The sequence below is a fragment of the Trachypithecus francoisi genome, unplaced genomic scaffold, assembly GCF_009764315.1.
Source record: "Trachypithecus francoisi isolate TF-2019V2 unplaced genomic scaffold, Tfra_2.0 Contig00215, whole genome shotgun sequence".
Lineage (NCBI taxonomy): Eukaryota > Metazoa > Chordata > Mammalia > Primates > Cercopithecidae > Trachypithecus > Trachypithecus francoisi.
The window spans coordinates 48,151-65,996 of record NW_022680509.1 but is presented as its reverse complement, the minus strand read 5'-3'; the positions used below and the strand labels follow the sequence as shown (position 1 = coordinate 65,996).

Sequence of the window (17,846 nt, the reverse complement as noted above, 5' to 3'; positions counted from 1 at the left end):
AGAAAACTCCATCTCAAAAAAAAAAAAATCTTAACTTCTTATTTCTAAAAATTATTTTCTCTTTGGTTCAAAAATTTTTCTTAATTCACAACTGAAACAAAACCAAACAAGATATAGTATTAGTAGTTATATGCTCATTTTATTCACTCACGCAACATCTTTATTGAACTGCAAATTTCAGTTCTTCGTTCCTATGTAACAGTGATATGCAAAACTGACCAAGTTCCTGCTTTCTTGGAGACTGTTTTTCAGGAGGGGAGGCAGATGCCAAATGAAGAAGAGTTCACACACACACACACACACACGGATGCATCATCCTCCCCTAAGATCAAGTTGAGTATTTGATACTCATTGACTGAGTTATCAAGGCAAAACTGAGACATGTTTTAAGTCAGATCCTCAAACTATTGTTTAATATGAAATAAATATGTAATATATTTAAAATTGCATACATTAAAATAATTTAAATAGAATGTTTTGTTGTATACACATTGCAACACCTACATAGGTGACTCATGTAAATGTCACATATATAGGTTGGCAAGGAGCTAAAATCATACAGGGTAAGGAAGAAGGTTCTGTTTCCTCTAGGGGAATCCAGGGAGACCTGACGAGCAAGGTCTCTCTAGGAAAGTATTTAGGCAGAAATCTCAATAACTGTTACTAACTTTTGTTTGATTTAACAAAGTATTCTAAGCTTCTATTATGGAAATCATTTACAGAAGTGTAGACTAGGAGTGTGAACCCACAGGGCCATCGGCAAGCTACAAGCATGAACTCAGGGCCGCTCCTCCTCCTCCCTCTCATGGAATCTGTCAATGGCTGTAACTATCTGATTGTTTCCCACAGTGCCTCAAGTGGCCGCTTCAATTAGCTACAGTTTAGATGAACACAGGTCCTCCGCCTCCCTGCACAGGCTTTTGCTGGAAGGAAATGTTAACAGTGGTTTCCTTGCTATAATTTAGGTGGATCATGGGCAAGGTAATGACCCCAGTGCTTCTGGCAGCATTGGAGAAACAGAACAAACGCTGTGCTGAGGTTGGGAGGTTCTCACATGACACTGACTACCAGCATATTACCGAGATGCCAGACAACTGTTTCTTTGGAGAAATGGCCACAGTTCTCTCTTCTTGCCTGCTCCTCAATCGCTTAAATTCATAGAGGCTCTTATGAAGGACTCAGGAAGGGATGGGAGAAAGAAAGGGAGGTGGCCGGACAGCCTGGGGTCAGGGCCGATGAGAAGTTTTGAAAGGTTGAGTCACAGGAGAAACTCAAAGGAATTTGATTTTCGACTGCTTCAATTTCCGTTTTCTTCTCTCAAAGTGGTGCTTTTTAGGAGTCAAAACTACACACACACGCACACACACGCACACACATGCACACACATGCACACACACACATAGCTTTTATATTGCCCTTTTTTTTTTTTTTAAGACAGAGTCTCACTCTGTTGCCCAGGCTGGAGTGCAGTGGCGTGGTCTCGGCTCACTGCAACCTGTGCCTTCCAGGTTCAAACGATTCTCCTGCCTCAGCCCCTCGAGTAGCTGGGATTACAGGTGCCCACCACCATGCCCAGCTAATTTTCGTATTTTTTATAGAGATGGGATTTTGCCATATTGGCCAGGCTGGTCTCAAACTCCTGACCTCAGGTGGTCTGCCTGCCTTGGCCTCCCAAAGTGCTGGGATTACAGGCATGAGCCACCGCGTCCAGCCTTGTATTGTCCTTTGACTGTGTTCAGAGATGTAAGCCTTGTTTTTCTTCATTTATTTTTATGTGATAGCCACCTTAAAACTAGTTGAATTGGCTTTTGTTAGGGTAGCTGGCTTCAAAAAGACAAAGTGTCTCTGTCTGTGACTTCAAAAAAGTCTCTCAGTTGGTCTCTGCAGGAATCAGAGTAGCTGGAAGCAGAGTCGCTTGTCTTATAAAGGTAATTATGTTGCTATTTAGAAGACAGGGGTATAGTGAGAATGGGGCACCCTGCCATGCAGCCTGGGGAGAGGAGGCTTGGCCAATAACAACAGCTTCCCCATTAACAAATTAGCCCTAGTGAGATTATGGTGATAAAACTTTAATGGTTGGTAGGACATATTTTGAAAATATTTTCAAAGATGACAAAAAGCGAAGCATTTTAATCAGTTATTTAAACCCCAAAGAGGAGAGGGGAGCCAAATTTTTCAAAAGGCCACTCAAGAAGCTATCGAAACCAAATTCCAGGGGCGCCTAAAAGGTACGACTTGAACCCGTGCCTCAAACCCTAATTGAGAAATAGAAAATGTTAGTAGGGTCCTAAGTAGCATTATCACATTTCCTTCATTTCCTTTTCTTTTCTTTTCTTTTCTTTTTTTTTTTTTTACAGTGTTACGGCTTTTGTAGTTCGGTGAGCGGGAGGAAACAGTGCACAGCGGCTTTTTTCTCCCTGCTTGCTTGGGAGGGAGCGTTACAGTGTTACAGGAGTCCCTCGGTGCCACTTCGCCAGCCAGAAATCTCTGCAGTTGTGGTGACCTGTGTCCAGGGCCTTGCTTGGGCCTACAGGCTCACTCTGCCCACTTGGCCAGCAGGCTGTACTCTGTGGTTCTCCCAACCCAGATCCTATGCCTGCTAAGGCTCCACCCTCAGTCCACAGCTGGACCAGGTGTGCAACAAGCAGCTTCTGTGTTGGGTGCCACCGTCTAGACAAGGGGAACACAGTGGCACCAAAAAACTTGGAGATGCCAGCAACCATGGAGCTCCAAGGGATGTTGCAGCTCTTGACTGGGGAGTCCCAACATCTAAACTCCCAAGAAATGCAGCTCTTCACTCCCAAAGCTCAGTGAGTGGGAGCTTTGCCATAAGCCCTTTTATTCCAGCCGCTTGCAGCTTGGCGAGCAAAAGGGTGTGACACTCAGCGGCTTTTTTCACTCCCACAGCTCAGGGAGCAGGGGCATTCTACCGCTCTTTCACTCCTGTTGCCCACAGCTTGGCAAGCAGGGACACTTACAGCTCATATCTACCCGCTGCCCACAGCTCAGCGAGTTCAGGGTTCTTGTCCTGTGACCAAGAAGAATAAGATGGGCAGCGCTGGAGAGTGAGTAGGGCAGAGAAGATTTTTATTGAGTGACAGAAAGAAAGCTCTCAGTGGAGAGGGGACCCTGGAGTGGGCAGCACTCAGCTGCAAGAGGAGCCCATGAGCAGGTAGCCCTCTGTGAGGCTGAGGTTGGAGGCTTTTATGGGCTTAGAATGGGGTAGCACATGCTGACTGGTCCACAAGTAGGTTTTGGTAAAAGTACCATTTGACTGGTTAAAAGGCATCATCCACTTTGGGAGGCTGAGGCAGGCAGATCACAAGGCCAAGAAATCGAGACCATCCTGACCAACACAGTAAAACCCTGTCTCTACTAAAAATACAAAAATTAGCTGGGCGTGGTGGCTCGTGCCTGTAGTCCCAGCTACTCGGGAGGCTGAGGCTGGAGAATCACTTGAACCTGGGAAGCGGAGGTTGCAGTGAGCCAAGATCATGCCACTGTACTCTAGCCTGGCGACAAAGCAAGATTCCATCTCAGAAAAAAAAAAAACAAAAACAAACAAACAAAAAAACGGTATCATTGAGAAGGAACCAATAGAGAGAGACAGGGTAAGATGATGATAGAAGTTCTCATGCTGGTTATGGGCTCTATCTGGAACTAGGAGCTTGGTTTTTGGGCTTTAGGCTCTCTTTGGATTGAAGGTTGGGTTTCACCGGGGACCTGTCCCTGTCTGCCTAGGAATGTGTCTGTCTCCTGTCACCATCAACAGGGTCTCTGTCACACAGGCTGGAGTGCAGTGGTGTGATCACAGCTCACTGCAGCCTCAACCTACCAGGCTCAAGTGATCCTCCCACCTCATCCTCACATGTTAGCTGGGACTACAGGCACACACCACCACGCCCGGCTAGATTTTTGTATTTTTGTAGAGACAGGGGTTTCACCATGTTGCCCAGGCTGGTCTTGGACTCCTGGGCTCAAGCGATCCCCTGGCTTTGGCCTCGGCCTCCGAAAGTGCTGAGACTGCAGGCACAGCCTGATAGTTCCCTTTCCCCACCCCCCACACTATTTCATCTGGGTAAGGATCAAAACCATTAACACACACATACAGTGTCATAATCAGTAGTTGAGTGCCAAGATCATTAGTTGATCTTTCCTTCTGGAATGCTTCCTGCCATTCTCTATTCCCTGTATTCCAGAAGGAAAGATCAGCTAATCGGGAGACTGTGCAAGTCTCCTGCCCACAGGAAAGGTAGACTTTCCTGCCGCCCTTACTGCCCTGCTTCAGTATTCCGTAAGGACAAAGATAACATGAGAAGGAAGCCAGGATGCAGTTCATCACAGAAGCTGAACCTCAGCCAGGAGTAGCAAGAACCAAGAGAAGGACAGGGGACAGGCTGAGTCATCCTATTGCCCATGGAGATCTTTGTCCTCTTCTAGACAAAACAGGCTAAGCAGCCCACCAGTGAACACTGCCCTCTGATAGCCATGCACTTCTGGGCATAAGACGAGAAGTTCTCAGGACAGGATTTAGCAGACACACAGATGGACCTCATCAGGGTCATGGACTCAGGAGGCTGGCTCCAGAGAACTCGCAGATCACTATGGGAGCACTAACGGCTTCTAAGTGGAAAGTGGCTTTGCTGCGAGCTCTGTACTTCAGGATGTTGAATGTCCCAGGTTCTCCTACTAAAAGCTAAATCACCCCCAATTGTTGCAACACAAAAATGTCCTAAAAAATGTCCTTCTAAAGCCCCTTAGGGACTGCCCTAGATTGAGAACCATTGAGAATCACTGATGCCCCAGTACTAGAATTTCAAATACACAGCCTGTGCCTTAGACACCCAGGCCCTAGGTTACACAGCACAGACGCCACTAGCCCAGCACTGCACTCTTTTCAGTCAAGCCCAGATTCAACGCAAAGCTATGCCAAGCCTATTGCTCCTGGAAGTTAGAATCCATCAACATAGTGGGTACTTGAAGGGACACCTTAGGGTCCTCTCTGATCATTCACTGAGGAATTTTTTTTTTTTTTTGAGATGGAGTCTTGCTCTGTTGCCCAGGCTGGAGTGCAGTGGCACGATCTCAGCTCACTGCAAGCTCTGCCTCCCGAGTTCACGCCATTCTCCTGCCTCAGCCTCCCGAGTAACTGGGACTACAGGTGCCTGGCTAATTTTTATATTTTTTTTAGAGACGGGGTTTCACCGTGTTAGCCAGGATGGTCTCGATCTCTTGACCTCGTGATCCACTCACCTCAACCCCCCAAAATGCTGGGATTACAGGCATGAGCCACTGTGCCTGGCCTTCCCTGAGGAATTAAATGAGCTCATAAATTAAACTGTCCTTTAAATGTATTGGTGAGCTTATTAACTCTTAGTGGAAATCTATAGTGAATTTTTTAGGAAAATAAAAATTCTTCCTGCAAACAAATTTCCGGCAAACAAATAATTAGCTGTCAGTCCATTCTTTCTAGCAAATATTTTTTCAATTGCCAAGATTTACCTCATTCCTACAGACGTGGGATTATAATAAAGAAATTATGTACCAGACAAAAAGAAGTAATAGACATTTTGAGTTTCACCTCTTTTCCCCAAGTCTATGCAAACATGTAATATAATTAATGTGTAATTAACATGTATTATATTATATGTTTGTTTTATATTATTACTAATAATATAAAACCATGTTTGTTTTATATTATTACTAATAATATAAAACCATGTTTGTTTTATATTATTACTAATATAAAACCGTGTTTATTATTAATATTATAACACATGGTTTTATATTATTAATTATTAGCATAAAACTAATGCCAAAAACATCATGGATGGAAGTCCCTCTTGCTGTAGAAATCTGTGTTGTAACTCTGTTGTTTTATTTATAAAGCCTACCTACAGTTCTACCAAAGTTATCTTCATTTATTTATTTATTTATTTATTTATTTATTTGAGACAGAGTTTTGTTCTTGTTGCCCAGGCTGGAGTGCAATGGCGCAATCTCGGTTCTCTGCAACCTCCCCCTCCTGGGTTCAAACGATTCCCCTGCTTCAATCTCCCAAATACCTGGAATTACAGGCACCTACCACCATGCCCAGCTAATTTTTTGTATTTTTAGTAGAGATGGGGTTTCATCACATTGGTCAGGCTGGTCTTGAACTCCTGGCCTCAGGTGATCCACCCGCCTTAACCTCCCTAAGTGCTAGGATTACAGGCATGAGGCACAATGCCCAGCCCAAAGTTATCTTTGTGATTGATCATCCTGAAGGTCTCTGTTTGAAAACTTTAAAAAAATTTTATGTAATTTCAGACTTACAGGCAATGTAAAAGATATCCTTCATAATATGTTAGCATTTTACTACTTTGGCTTATTTTTATTCTTTTTTCCCTCTCCATAAGTGTATTTATATGTACATATGTATGTACATACATACACATACATGTTTACATAATATTTTTTCTGAACCATTTGAGTCAATTGCAGCATGAGGCCTTTTTATCTCTAAATTCTTCAGTGTGTATTTTCTAACAAAAAAGAATAAGAATGCTTTTTAAAATTAGGTTCACCAGCTGTAATTCAATTGATTATATGCTGTGTCAAAATTATAATTCATATATGGTTCATGTTTAGTAATAGTAGTTATTATGTAATCCAGATATCAATAAGCATCAATGGTCTAATTTCCATTATAATAAGACATCTACTTTGCTTTCAAATACATTAGGGCTTCTAAACTTACGTGCCTGTCCCTTGTTTTACCTGCTATGTTGGTCTGTTACTCTTCTTTGAGTGATTCGGAGTGGTGCTACAGTGGCAATACAGACTCCATGAGTCTATTTCTTTAGTTATTTCTAATGGGATCTGGAGATTAGTTTTCAAGTAAGGAGATTTAAGGAAATTTGACAGCAGAGCTATAATACTTCATAAGTTATTTAACTACCTAATATGCTTTATCAATAAGACTATATAACACCAATATGCTGGACGATTTTGTCTGTGGGGTGCTTTTCTTGGGAAACATAGTTTCTTCCATTAGCTCTAAGAAACAGAAGTTTCTGGTTAAGACATTGTTGAGTTCAGTTCTCCAAACTTGAGCACAGTAGAACCTTCCAAAGAAATATAAGTGGCAGGGGTACTGCCAAGAACACTTCTCTCCTCCTTGACGCGACAGCCCAAGAGCCCAGGCCAGATCCGGAATATTCTGATCTTACTTCCCACAGGAGTAAAGCCCTTTAACTTTTACTCTTGGATGGCAGCCACTAATATAAAGACAAGCAGCTCATAAACCAAGCAATTACAAACTAGAGGAATAAGGGGGAGGGGTGATGGCTAAAGGGTGTAGCGTTTCTTTTCGGAGTCACGAAAATGTTCTAAAACTGGCTGTGCTGATGGAGGCAGAACTCTGTGAATTGCTAAAACCGAACGAATGGCATACTTCAAATGATAGGATTGCATGGTACGTGTGCTGTATCTTAATAAAGCTGCTAAAGAAAGTGGAGTAATATATTTGGTCCACTTCATAATTCCTAAACAAAAAATCTTTTTTTTAATATTATAAAAGCTACATAGGTAAAGATTTTTAATCCCTTGATTACTTGTTTGTGATACACACTTAGAGGAAGACCTGTAGAGAAAAAGTAACAACCACTGTAATGCCCAGTTTCACAGGAAATGAACAGAAAGAGACTTCTATAAACTTATCACACATAAAACTTGATGTCATTCAAATAAAATTATAACCAAATCCCTTTTAAACCTAATATTGCTAAGAGCTGACACATAAAATAATTAATACATTTGTTAAATCAGAGAAACAACGAAATTGCTGGTCTTTCCAAATCTTCCTATTTTTTCTCATAAAAAGCAAAGATATATGAAATAAGACTATAGAGAATTTAGGTGAAATTCAGGGGACATGGGGCACTGGCACTTTTTTTTTTTGAGACAGTCTCGCTCTGTTGCCCTGGCTGGAGTGCAGTGGCGTGATCTTGGCTCACCACCATCTCCGCCTCCAGGTTTCAAGCGATTCTCCTGCCTCAGCCTCCCAAGTAGCTGGGACTTCTTGCCCAGCTAATTTTTTTGTATTTTTAGTAGGGACGGGGATTCACCATGTTAGCCGGGATGGTCTCGATCTCCTGACCTCATGATCCTCCCGCCTCGGCCTCCCAAAGTGCTGGGATTACAGATGTGAGCTGCCTTGCCCGGCGGGTGCACTGGCACTTTTAAAGCATGTTTTAAGGATTTAAGGGACCATGTTACTTTAGAAACATCAATCTGGTGAATACACAAAATCATCATCTTTGATTTGTAAACATTATTTTTTATAATAATTTATGAGAAAAATTTTAATACAACTGGCTAATAAGCTTAGGTGTTCTAAAAGTTTATTACAGATGAAGTTACCATTTGTTGAACCTTAAGGAACCTAACATTTCATACTGCTTTTGATTTTTCTGCTCATAATATTGTCTGTGGTATTATGCATCAAATGAAAGAACTGGGATAGAGAAGGGGAAAGAGGGACCCTTCTGACTGGTGGGAACAACCTTTGCTATGTAGAACTTTGCCTAATCAACTCTTCTCAGCTAATGCTAATATCGATTTGCTCATTCTTATACTTTGTTTTGATCATCTGCATAGGTTTTAAGCACTTTAGTTTGGCTCAGATGAAACTCTTTCACAGAGAGTCCTAAACACTGGCAGAGTCATTCCATTTGACAGCCGTTCTATGCCCTATCTGCACCCGTCCTACCTGGACATGAGGCCACTGACTTGCCTTGAAAACTCTGATGCGAGCACAGTGTGGACCACCTCATTTCCAGGTAGCATGAACGATTAATTTTCTTTTTGAAACGAAATTTCATTTGCCTTCTTGTAATTCTATACATTATTCTTACTTTTGGCCTCTGGAGCAACATAGAATAAACCTATATTCCAGCTGACAGTGTTGTCAGTTCTTGAGAATTGCCACATGTCCCTGTCTGGGTTTTCTTCACCAGGCCAAATCCCCGGAGTCTTTCAGACATCCACGCTCATCAGACTATGTCTTGGCCAATCATCCGTTCCATTCCTCAGATGTATTCCAATTCGGCAGCGGGCCTTTTTTACTGGATTTACTTTCTACTAAAAGAATACGTTGTTTGGTCTAATTTCTTTGGGGCATGATTTTTGCTTTTTCTTTCAGAGTAGAAAAAAATCTGCCCTTCCATCAAATCTGTTTCTTCCCCTGGAAGGTCTCCACAGCTCAGTCAGGATGAAGTGAGCCTGGACCAATGATCGTTCCCTGTGCTGGTGTTACAGTTACAAAGACCAGGCGATGTTTCCATCATTTCATAGGAAAAACTAGGGGGAATTGGTTTATAGTGGTGCAGACATTTTACTGCATGTGCGCCTTGACCAGTGGAAACAGTAATTCATCAAACACGTGTGAGTGCTTTCCTGGGGAAGAAGAAAGATGGTCATGATATAGTCTGAACCTGCTGTTCGCAGCCCAGCAGGGAAGCTACGAGATGTTAAATGCAAAAGCCCTGGCCGGGCGCGGTGGCTCATGCCCGTAATCCCAGCACTTTGGCAGGCCAAGGCGGGCGGATCACGAGGTCAGGAGATCGAGTCCATCCTGGCTAACACAGTGAAACCCCGTCTCTACTAAAAATACAAAAAATTAGCTGGGCGTGGTGGCGGTTGCCTGTAGTCCCAGCTACACGGGAGGCTGAGGCAGGAGAATGGCGTGAACCCGGGAGGCGGAGCTTGCAGTGAGCCGAGATCGTGCCACTGCACTGCAGCCTGGGAGACAGAGTGAGACTCTGTCCCACCCCCCGCCCAAAAAAATACAAAAAATTAGCCGGGCGCGGCGGTGGGCACCTGTAGTCCCAGTTACTCGGGAGGCTGAAGGAGTAGAATCACTTGAACTTGGGAGGCGGAGCTTGCAGTGAGCCAAGAATGTGCTACTGCACTCCGGCCTGGGCAACAGAGCAAGACTTGGTCTCAAAAAAAAAAAAAGCCCTAAAGCTGGGAAGCATCAAGAGGCCTGGGGCAGCCTCCAGAGGCAGCAGGAGTGGGTGGACAGAGAAGAAATGGGGCTATGGCCAGAACTCACTACCCTTGGAGCAGGTTAAAGGGAAAGGAGAGATGAGGGAAAGTCGATTTTATGTTTCCAGTCTCACCGTCACACCCAACCTCTGGTGAAAACCTGAAGGCTGGGCACGGTGTGTCACGCATGTAATCCCAGCACTTTGGGAGGCCGAGACGGGCGAATGACGAGGTCAGGAGATGGAGACCATCCTGGCTAACACAGTGAACCCCGTCTCTACTAAAAATACAAAAAATTAGCTGGGCGTGGTGGCGGTTGCCTGTAGTCCCAGCTACACGGGAGGCTGAGGCAGGAGAATGGCGTGAACCGGGAGGCGGAGCTTGCAGTGAGCCGAGATCGTGCCACTGCACTGCAGCCTGGGAGACAGAGTGAGACTCTGTCCCACCCCCCGCCCAAAAAAATACAAAAAATTAGCCGGGCGCGGCGGTGGGCACCTGTAGTCCCAGTTACTCGGGAGGCTGAAGGAGTAGAATCACTTGAACTTGGGAGGCGGAGCTTGCAGTGAGCCAAGAATGTGCTACTGCACTCCGGCCTGGGCAACAGAGCAAGACTTGGTCTCAAAAAAAAAAAAGCCCTAAAGCTGGGAAGCATCAAGAGGCCTGGGGCAGCCTCCAGAGGCAGCAGGAGTGGGTGGACAGAGAAGAAATGGGGCTATGGCCAGAACTCACTACCCTTGGAGCAGGTTAAAGGGAAAGGAGAGATGAGGGAAAGTCGATTTTATGTTTCCAGTCTCACCGTCACACCCAACCTCTGGTGAAAACCTGAAGGCTGGGCACGGTGTGTCACGCATGTAATCCCAGCACTTTGGGAGGCCGAGACGGGCGAATGACGAGGTCAGGAGATGGAGACCATCCTGGCTAACACAGTGAAACCCCGTCTCTACTAAAAATACAAAACTTAGCCGGGCGAGGTGGCAGGCGCCTGCAATCCCAGCTACTCGGGAGGCTGAGGCAGGAGAATGGCGTGAACCTGGGAGGCGGAGCTTGCAGTGAGCCGAGATCGCGCCACCGCACTCCAGCCTGGGAGACAGCCAGACTCTTGTCTCAAAAAAAAAAACCTGAGGATGCCTAAAATTAAAGGGCAAGAAAGAGTAGAAAGTTGAGGATTAAAAATGCATGGAGACGGCAGGGAATTGAAGCTAATTCTTGGAGGAGGCAGGAAGGGCCGCAAAGGAGACTGTAAACTGGAGGTTAGGGAGAGAGTTCTGCTCAAGGAAATTCAGACAACACAATAGGCATCTACCCAGACATGGTTGATCACTTAGGAACAGCCTTACCTTTAGGAAGTGCAGCTAAAAGCTTAGCATCAATTCCTCTTTTGTGGTTAGCGAGCTGTTCTTTATCTTCGAGTGAGAACTCCTTCTGAAAGCTAAAAATTACTCCATTAATAAAGTTAAGTCCGTTTAAATAAAGATATATAAGTGAAAAAATGCAGAACATAAAAATTATGATATTGTTACACATCATTAAATATGTATACATAGATCGCAGGTAAAACATTTTATATTGGGGAGTAAATTGGTAACTTTTTTCACTTATTTATATTTCTGTAAATATTGTGATTTTTTGTGCAACTAAGTAATTACAGCAGGATTGGTGGGTGGTGTGGTGTGGTGTGGTGTGGTGTGTGAAGACATTGCTGAATCTGGAGTCGTGTTCTTTAACTCAGACTGACCACTTCTTCTTGACTTAAGAATAGCTGTGCAAGCTTGTATTAATTACTCAACCTCTCTGTGCTACAATTTCTTCTTCAGAAAATCAGTAACTTGTCTAGGTGATCTACACACTGTCCTCCAGTGTTAAAATTACATTAAAGTAACAGATGCCTTCAAACAACCAAGGCATCAAACCATGGTCAAAAGTTTGGAAAGCCTCATGAAGACTCGTGTTGGAATAAAAGAGGAAATGAAAGAGGAGATTAATAAAGGAAGTGAGCCCTTACTATGGACTTTCCCCCCATGTTAAGCACACCCCAAGTATCTCCTTAATTATCTCCCCAAGACCCTATGAGGTATGAACTACTCAGCAGGGTGCTGATAAAGGTACAAATGGCCCTGACCTCTTGCCCCGCCCACCCAGGCCCTCCACCTGGCCTTGCAAAAAGCACCTGCCTTGTAGTATTGACTGGTGGTGTCAACACTCCTAACATGGCGGATCTCAGGCTCCCACAGAACTCACTGAACTCAAAGTCGGGAGAGAGGCACGCACGTCAGGCTGCAGCACAACACTAGAACGAGTACCATCCTCAGTTTACAGATCCGGAAATTGTTACGTGATTTGCCCAAAGACTCATATTTGACAAGAAGAGGAGATAAGATTCAAATCCGTCTCCTAGTTTAATACCAGCCACAGTCACCCCAAGACTACTGTGTACACAACTCCATCGTCTTTGATGTGCCCGGAGCAGGCAGGGCAGAGGGTGCTGCTGCCTCGAAGGAAGAAAACAAACCTGTGGAAACAGGGAACTGCGGTTCCTCAAGGTCAGTGTGACCTCCAGAGGGGTAAAAGATGGGCTTGAAAAAGACTCACTGTGAAGCTGACCTTCCACTGTACGGGTACACTTCCATAGAGGCCAAGGAAGAGACCGAGGAAGCCGCTGTGGGTACTGAGTAAGTGGGACAGCTGAATAACCTCTACCCACTGTGTAAACTACATGGAAAGAACTTCCACACAGTCCAAAGCATGTCCACCATCCCGTGCTCCTAGAACCAAGCCTGTCTGAAATCTTCGTCTTTCCATATACAATGTAGCAAAGCTTATATTCCACAGGTGAGTGTGTTCACATTATTTAATGAAAAGTCTAGAGAATAATCAGGCTTCATAAGCCACACTCCAGATTGGCTGGAAGAGCCTAGGACACCTGCCTAGTCAGAAACTTGGAATTAGCACTGACTTCTAAACACTGAATTGTAAGGCAGTAACTACTCCTTTCAATGCAGAAACCTCAAAAAATTAAATAATGGCAGAAATGTACTCGATTCAAGGAATGGCATGTTGTTTTAATTGATTATTTAATTGCTAATTTAAGCATCTTGACAAAGTTCTATACTTTCTTTGGGAAACTAAAATATTTTCAGGAAAAAAAAAATTCTACATTAAAGTGAAATAATGTAATCCCTGAAATATTCAGCTTGTTGGGCACTGACTTGGGGTACAAATGCTATATCTTATTTTCAAAAATAAACACCTGTGTGCCTTTATTTTCCTTTTTCTTTCTGTTTCTCAGAAAGCTCAATGGAGCCACTAATGAAAAACAAGAAAGTGTCCCTGAGTTAAATACTCCGCTGAATTTACAGAGTGAGCTTTACGAGTCATCACCGAACTCTCCCTGGCTCCACAGGCACTTATTTTCTCCAAACATGCTACAAATAGTGCCAGCACCATGTGAAGTGCAGCCTTTTGATGGCAGGTCAGAAACCAAAGAAAACCCAAGCTCTAAGAGGGAAGTCTCTGATGCTTCTTGATGTGGTTCACTCGACATGCTGTTTCCTCCGCCTGAGCTCTCTCCCCACCAGCCTCCTGCCGTCCTGTGGCTTCCTCTTGCTCCTCATCTGGGCCTCAGTTGACTGGTCATGTCCTGAGGGCAGAGCACCTGGACCCACTGCCTATCCCGACCAGAACCCAAAGTATATTACACACCTCATTAACCCCAGCACTTTGTGGGGACTGAGGCAGGAAGATTGTTTGAATCCAGGAGTTTGAGACCAGCGTGGTCAACAGAGCAAGATCCCATCTCTTAAAAAAAAGAAATAGGAAAATTAGCCAGGCACAGTGGCATAAGCCTGTAGTCCCAGCTACTCAGGAGGCTGAGGTGGCAGGATCCAATGAGCCTAGGAGTTTGAGGTTGCAGTGAGCTATGATCATTTCACTGCACTCCAGCCTGGGAGACAGAGTGAGACCCTGTCTGTTAAAAAATTAAATGATTGAATTAAAAAGTATTTTTAAAAAATTAAAATATGTTGAATGAATGAACAACTACTACAAAACACTTCAAATGAATACTATAATTCACCCTGAAGTATTTTTTGTGTACCTTTTATGCAACGTTGATGTGACGGCCAGGGGTAAAATCACTACAAACATTGAGAATAACTATAAGAGCATACAGTCAATAACATCAGTCATAAGCCCATCCTCCCTCCCTTCCGTCTCACCCTCCCTCCTTTCCTTCCTTCCTTTCTTTCCTTCTCTCATCTTTGGACAGGACATAATTTGGAACACATCATCCCTTAGTACCTTCGCTCACCTTGCATACATGTGTGAAAAACTGGTGTAATTGCACGTGTTTGTAAAGTATCAATTTTAGAATCTGCAGCTTCCAGATAAACATTTATTACTGAGTCCACACGGCTGTCATCACCCTCTGGTCCTGTCTCTGCTGCCTCTCTCCCCTGACTCTCTCCCCTGGTCCCGCTAAATGACTGGGGGGGTTCTGAGAAAGCAGATGAGCAGGCAGGAGGAGCAGGAGCAGGCAGACTGGGCTGGAAAGTGTGGCTCTGGCTCAAGGGGTGCCACAAGCTGTGACTGATGCAAGACCCCTCAAATCAACATGTGAAATCGAGTTTCTCTCTTTAAAAAAAATCATGTTTCTTCCCTGAACTTTCTCTACCCGAGGGCACCGATCATCAGTCAAAACACAGGTAAGACGCGGTTGTAAAATTCAGGACGGTTCATCGGTGAGCACGTTTCCGGCTCATCTGATGCTGATGAAACACAAGCACCTGTGAGGGTCCGGACTCTCCTCTCCTCTCTGCTTCTTCTGACCCAGAGGCTCCAGAGCAGGGAGACTGGTAGGGCCCATTACTAACACACATGGACCGGTGACCCCAAAAGCATGGAGCTCTCAGATGCTGGATCCCGCCCTTCCTCCTCAGTCACCCGCCCAGGGACAAAGGGGTGCCTGTAGGGGCAACCTCTGCAAGCCTTGGTGTCTCACTAGAGCTCAACCAAAAGTAAGAGCCTACGTTTCAGTAGGGAGGCATCTCTCCATAGATACTAAAGTTAGTGCTATCCACTTCATTTTCTGTATTTTGATTTTAACTTTCTAACAGTGAGAAACACATTTTGGATTTTTATCCAACTCCTGTCTCCCCTGAAACAGCGCTCATTCTTTAGGACTGATTGTTTGTGCCACCACCCCCCTTCCTCTGCTTCTAAGAAGAGAATGCCCCCTGCTTCTGTGACAATTTTTCTTTTAAATGTGTCCCATTAACCTACTTAAATGCCTACCGGTAGCAACAGGGGGAATTTTATTAAAGGGAGAGCAGGATACTCCGCTGTTATCATCTCTATTTTTCACAACGTGGAAATGCTGTCATTACAAGAACTGTGCAGCACCCACACAGTGTAAGTCTCCTCCACAACCTGTTCATTCCCCTACTGAAGTTTAAATTATAAGATACGGGAGACGAAGCCCCATTAGCTCATATTTTCGTCTCTTTTAGCTGGTGTCTGGTTGACTAGATTTCTTTTAAGGAAGCAGGATCTTGTACCTCCAGGCCATTTTACACTTAGCACCATAGCACATAGGCTGTCATTTTACTAGGTATACATGACATAACACCCATGATTTGAGAATAGCTGTGTCTCTTTGAGTCTCTGTCCACTGACGTGTGTGACTTTCATATTGCATGCTTTTCCTATCCTTGAATAAGGAATGCCTTCCTGTCTCTTGTTTCCTTAATCACTTACTAGCTCCATGACAGTTAAATCAACCTACGAGGGACATATTAGAAACCAAGCTGGGGTCAGGAGCAGTGGCTCATGCCTGTAATCCCAGCACTTTGGGAGGCCTAGGCGGGTGGATCATGAGGTCAGGAGATCGAGATCATCCTGGCTAACACGGTGAAACCCCGTCTCTACTAAAAATACAAAAAAATTAGCCAGGTGTGGTGGCGGGCACCTGTAGTCCCAGCTACTCGGGAGGCTGAGGCAGGGGAGTGACGTGAACCCAGGAGGCAGAGTTTGCAGTGAGCCGAGATTGCGTCACTGTACTCCAGCCTGGGCGACAGAGCAAGACCGTCTCAAAAAAAAAAAAAAAAAAAAAAAAGAAAAAGAAAGAAACCAAGCCTCAGATCCTATTAAAACATGACCAAGATGAGAAATATGGATGCTGGATGCATCTCATTAAAAAAGTAACGTTTCGTGAGTCAGTTAAGACAACCTCACTGATGACTCTGGATCATCACTGCTCTAATTAACCTTATACTTAGATGTGCTGCTTGATGATATTGTGTGTGAAAATTAAATAAAGCATAAACATTTAAAAGATGCGGATGAAATACACCAAGGATTTGTCCCATCCAGTGTGTTTGCAAGATCAACTGGCATTTTCAAATGCAGAGCAGGCTCAGCCTGAGGAGGACAGGAGTTAGACCCCTGTGTATTCCAACATTATTGAAATGCAAATCCTTTTTAGTCAAGGAACAATGTCATAAAACCTTAGGCACAAGAGCAACTGAGTGGAATTTGGGGCTGGGTCCTTCCACTATAATGAACCACAGATTGAGACCTTTGCCTGACTGTGTAGGGGACAACTTTGTGCCTCCATCTGAAAATATCAAACTCTATTAATGGCAGTGATCTACTAAGAAGCACCTGAGATACAGCTACTGTGTATGGCACAGACATTCATTTCCACACTTCCTTACATCTATGATGATGTGTCATGGAGTTTTAGCACATTAGGCACATCAAATTAGCACCCATAATATTCTGTAGCCAAGGGGACTGGAAGTACAGAAAGGTTAAGAGAGAGTTGGGAAGATCAGGGAACAAGAACTCACATGGATGGATGGATGGATGGATGGATGGATGGATGTGTGTGTGTGTGTGTGTGTGTGTGGTGTGTGTGTGTGTGTGTGTGTGTCTATGGAAAAAGGAAGGGAGGGAGGGAGGAGAGGAAGCAAGGAAGAAGGAAGAGGGAGGAGAAACAAGTTTAAACCATTTCTAAAAAGAATCTAGCTCCCTTCTTTGATGGACAGATTGCAAAAGGACAGTGCCTGCTTAGAGGCAGGTGTGAGAAAGAAAAGATAATAGTCCTTTAATGACAACAGACACCAAGATTCTGTTCTCCAAATAGTTTTCATAAACAGAATTAAATACAAAGATTCTTTTGCTTCATAAACTTTAATAAATCAATAGAAAACATCTTGCCAAACATTTAAACTCATGAGTTAGACATTCAAGAGAATAATTTTAAAAGCTACAACAAATCTTCAAAATTTCACAGTCGTTGCGACAAGGCTACTTTACCTTGAAACTTTCCTTTGACGTGGGAATCCAACGAAGCTTAAGTTTTTCTTGTTGAAATCTAAGGGAAAAGAAATAATGTAACATTGAAATAGTTACGCAAATTGTTAAAAATCCAATGAGAAAAAACTCTCCAAACTCCTTTTGAACATATAATTGAAGAAAAAGAAAACCGTTAACCAGACAAAAAATAGAAATATAAAATGACACCTTCTAAGAATCAAATTCCACATAGAAATGTACATAGGCAAGTTTTGCTTTTCTCTTCCAGAAAGCAGCCAACATACTCCATGGGTAAATGAAAATAATAACAACAATAATAACAATAATACTTCTAACATAGTTAGTTCAATGTTACCATTTAAATTTGTTATGGCAGCAAGAATAACTCAAAGCAATTAAATACTAAATAACACAGCTATATACTCAGGAATAGAGAAGAAAAAAAGCAATTTTGGTCCAGGTAACGAGAAATGTTTGAGATGCCTTTAAAGAATGGGGGTGGG

At 43.7% G+C, this 17,846-nt stretch overlaps 1 long non-coding RNA gene across 1 annotated transcript; it reads right to left on the bottom strand.

Annotated features, from left to right (window-relative positions):
- Window positions 1-59: 59 nt before the first annotated feature.
- LOC117078682 lies at window positions 60-17,458 on the bottom strand. The gene is made up of 3 exons (XR_004435139.1): window positions 17,344-17,458; window positions 11,367-11,458; window positions 60-91 (listed from the first exon to the last, which is right to left on the bottom strand). It is a non-coding gene; the product is annotated as an uncharacterized LOC117078682 (long non-coding RNA).
- Between the last annotated feature and the right edge of the window lie 388 nt (window positions 17,459-17,846).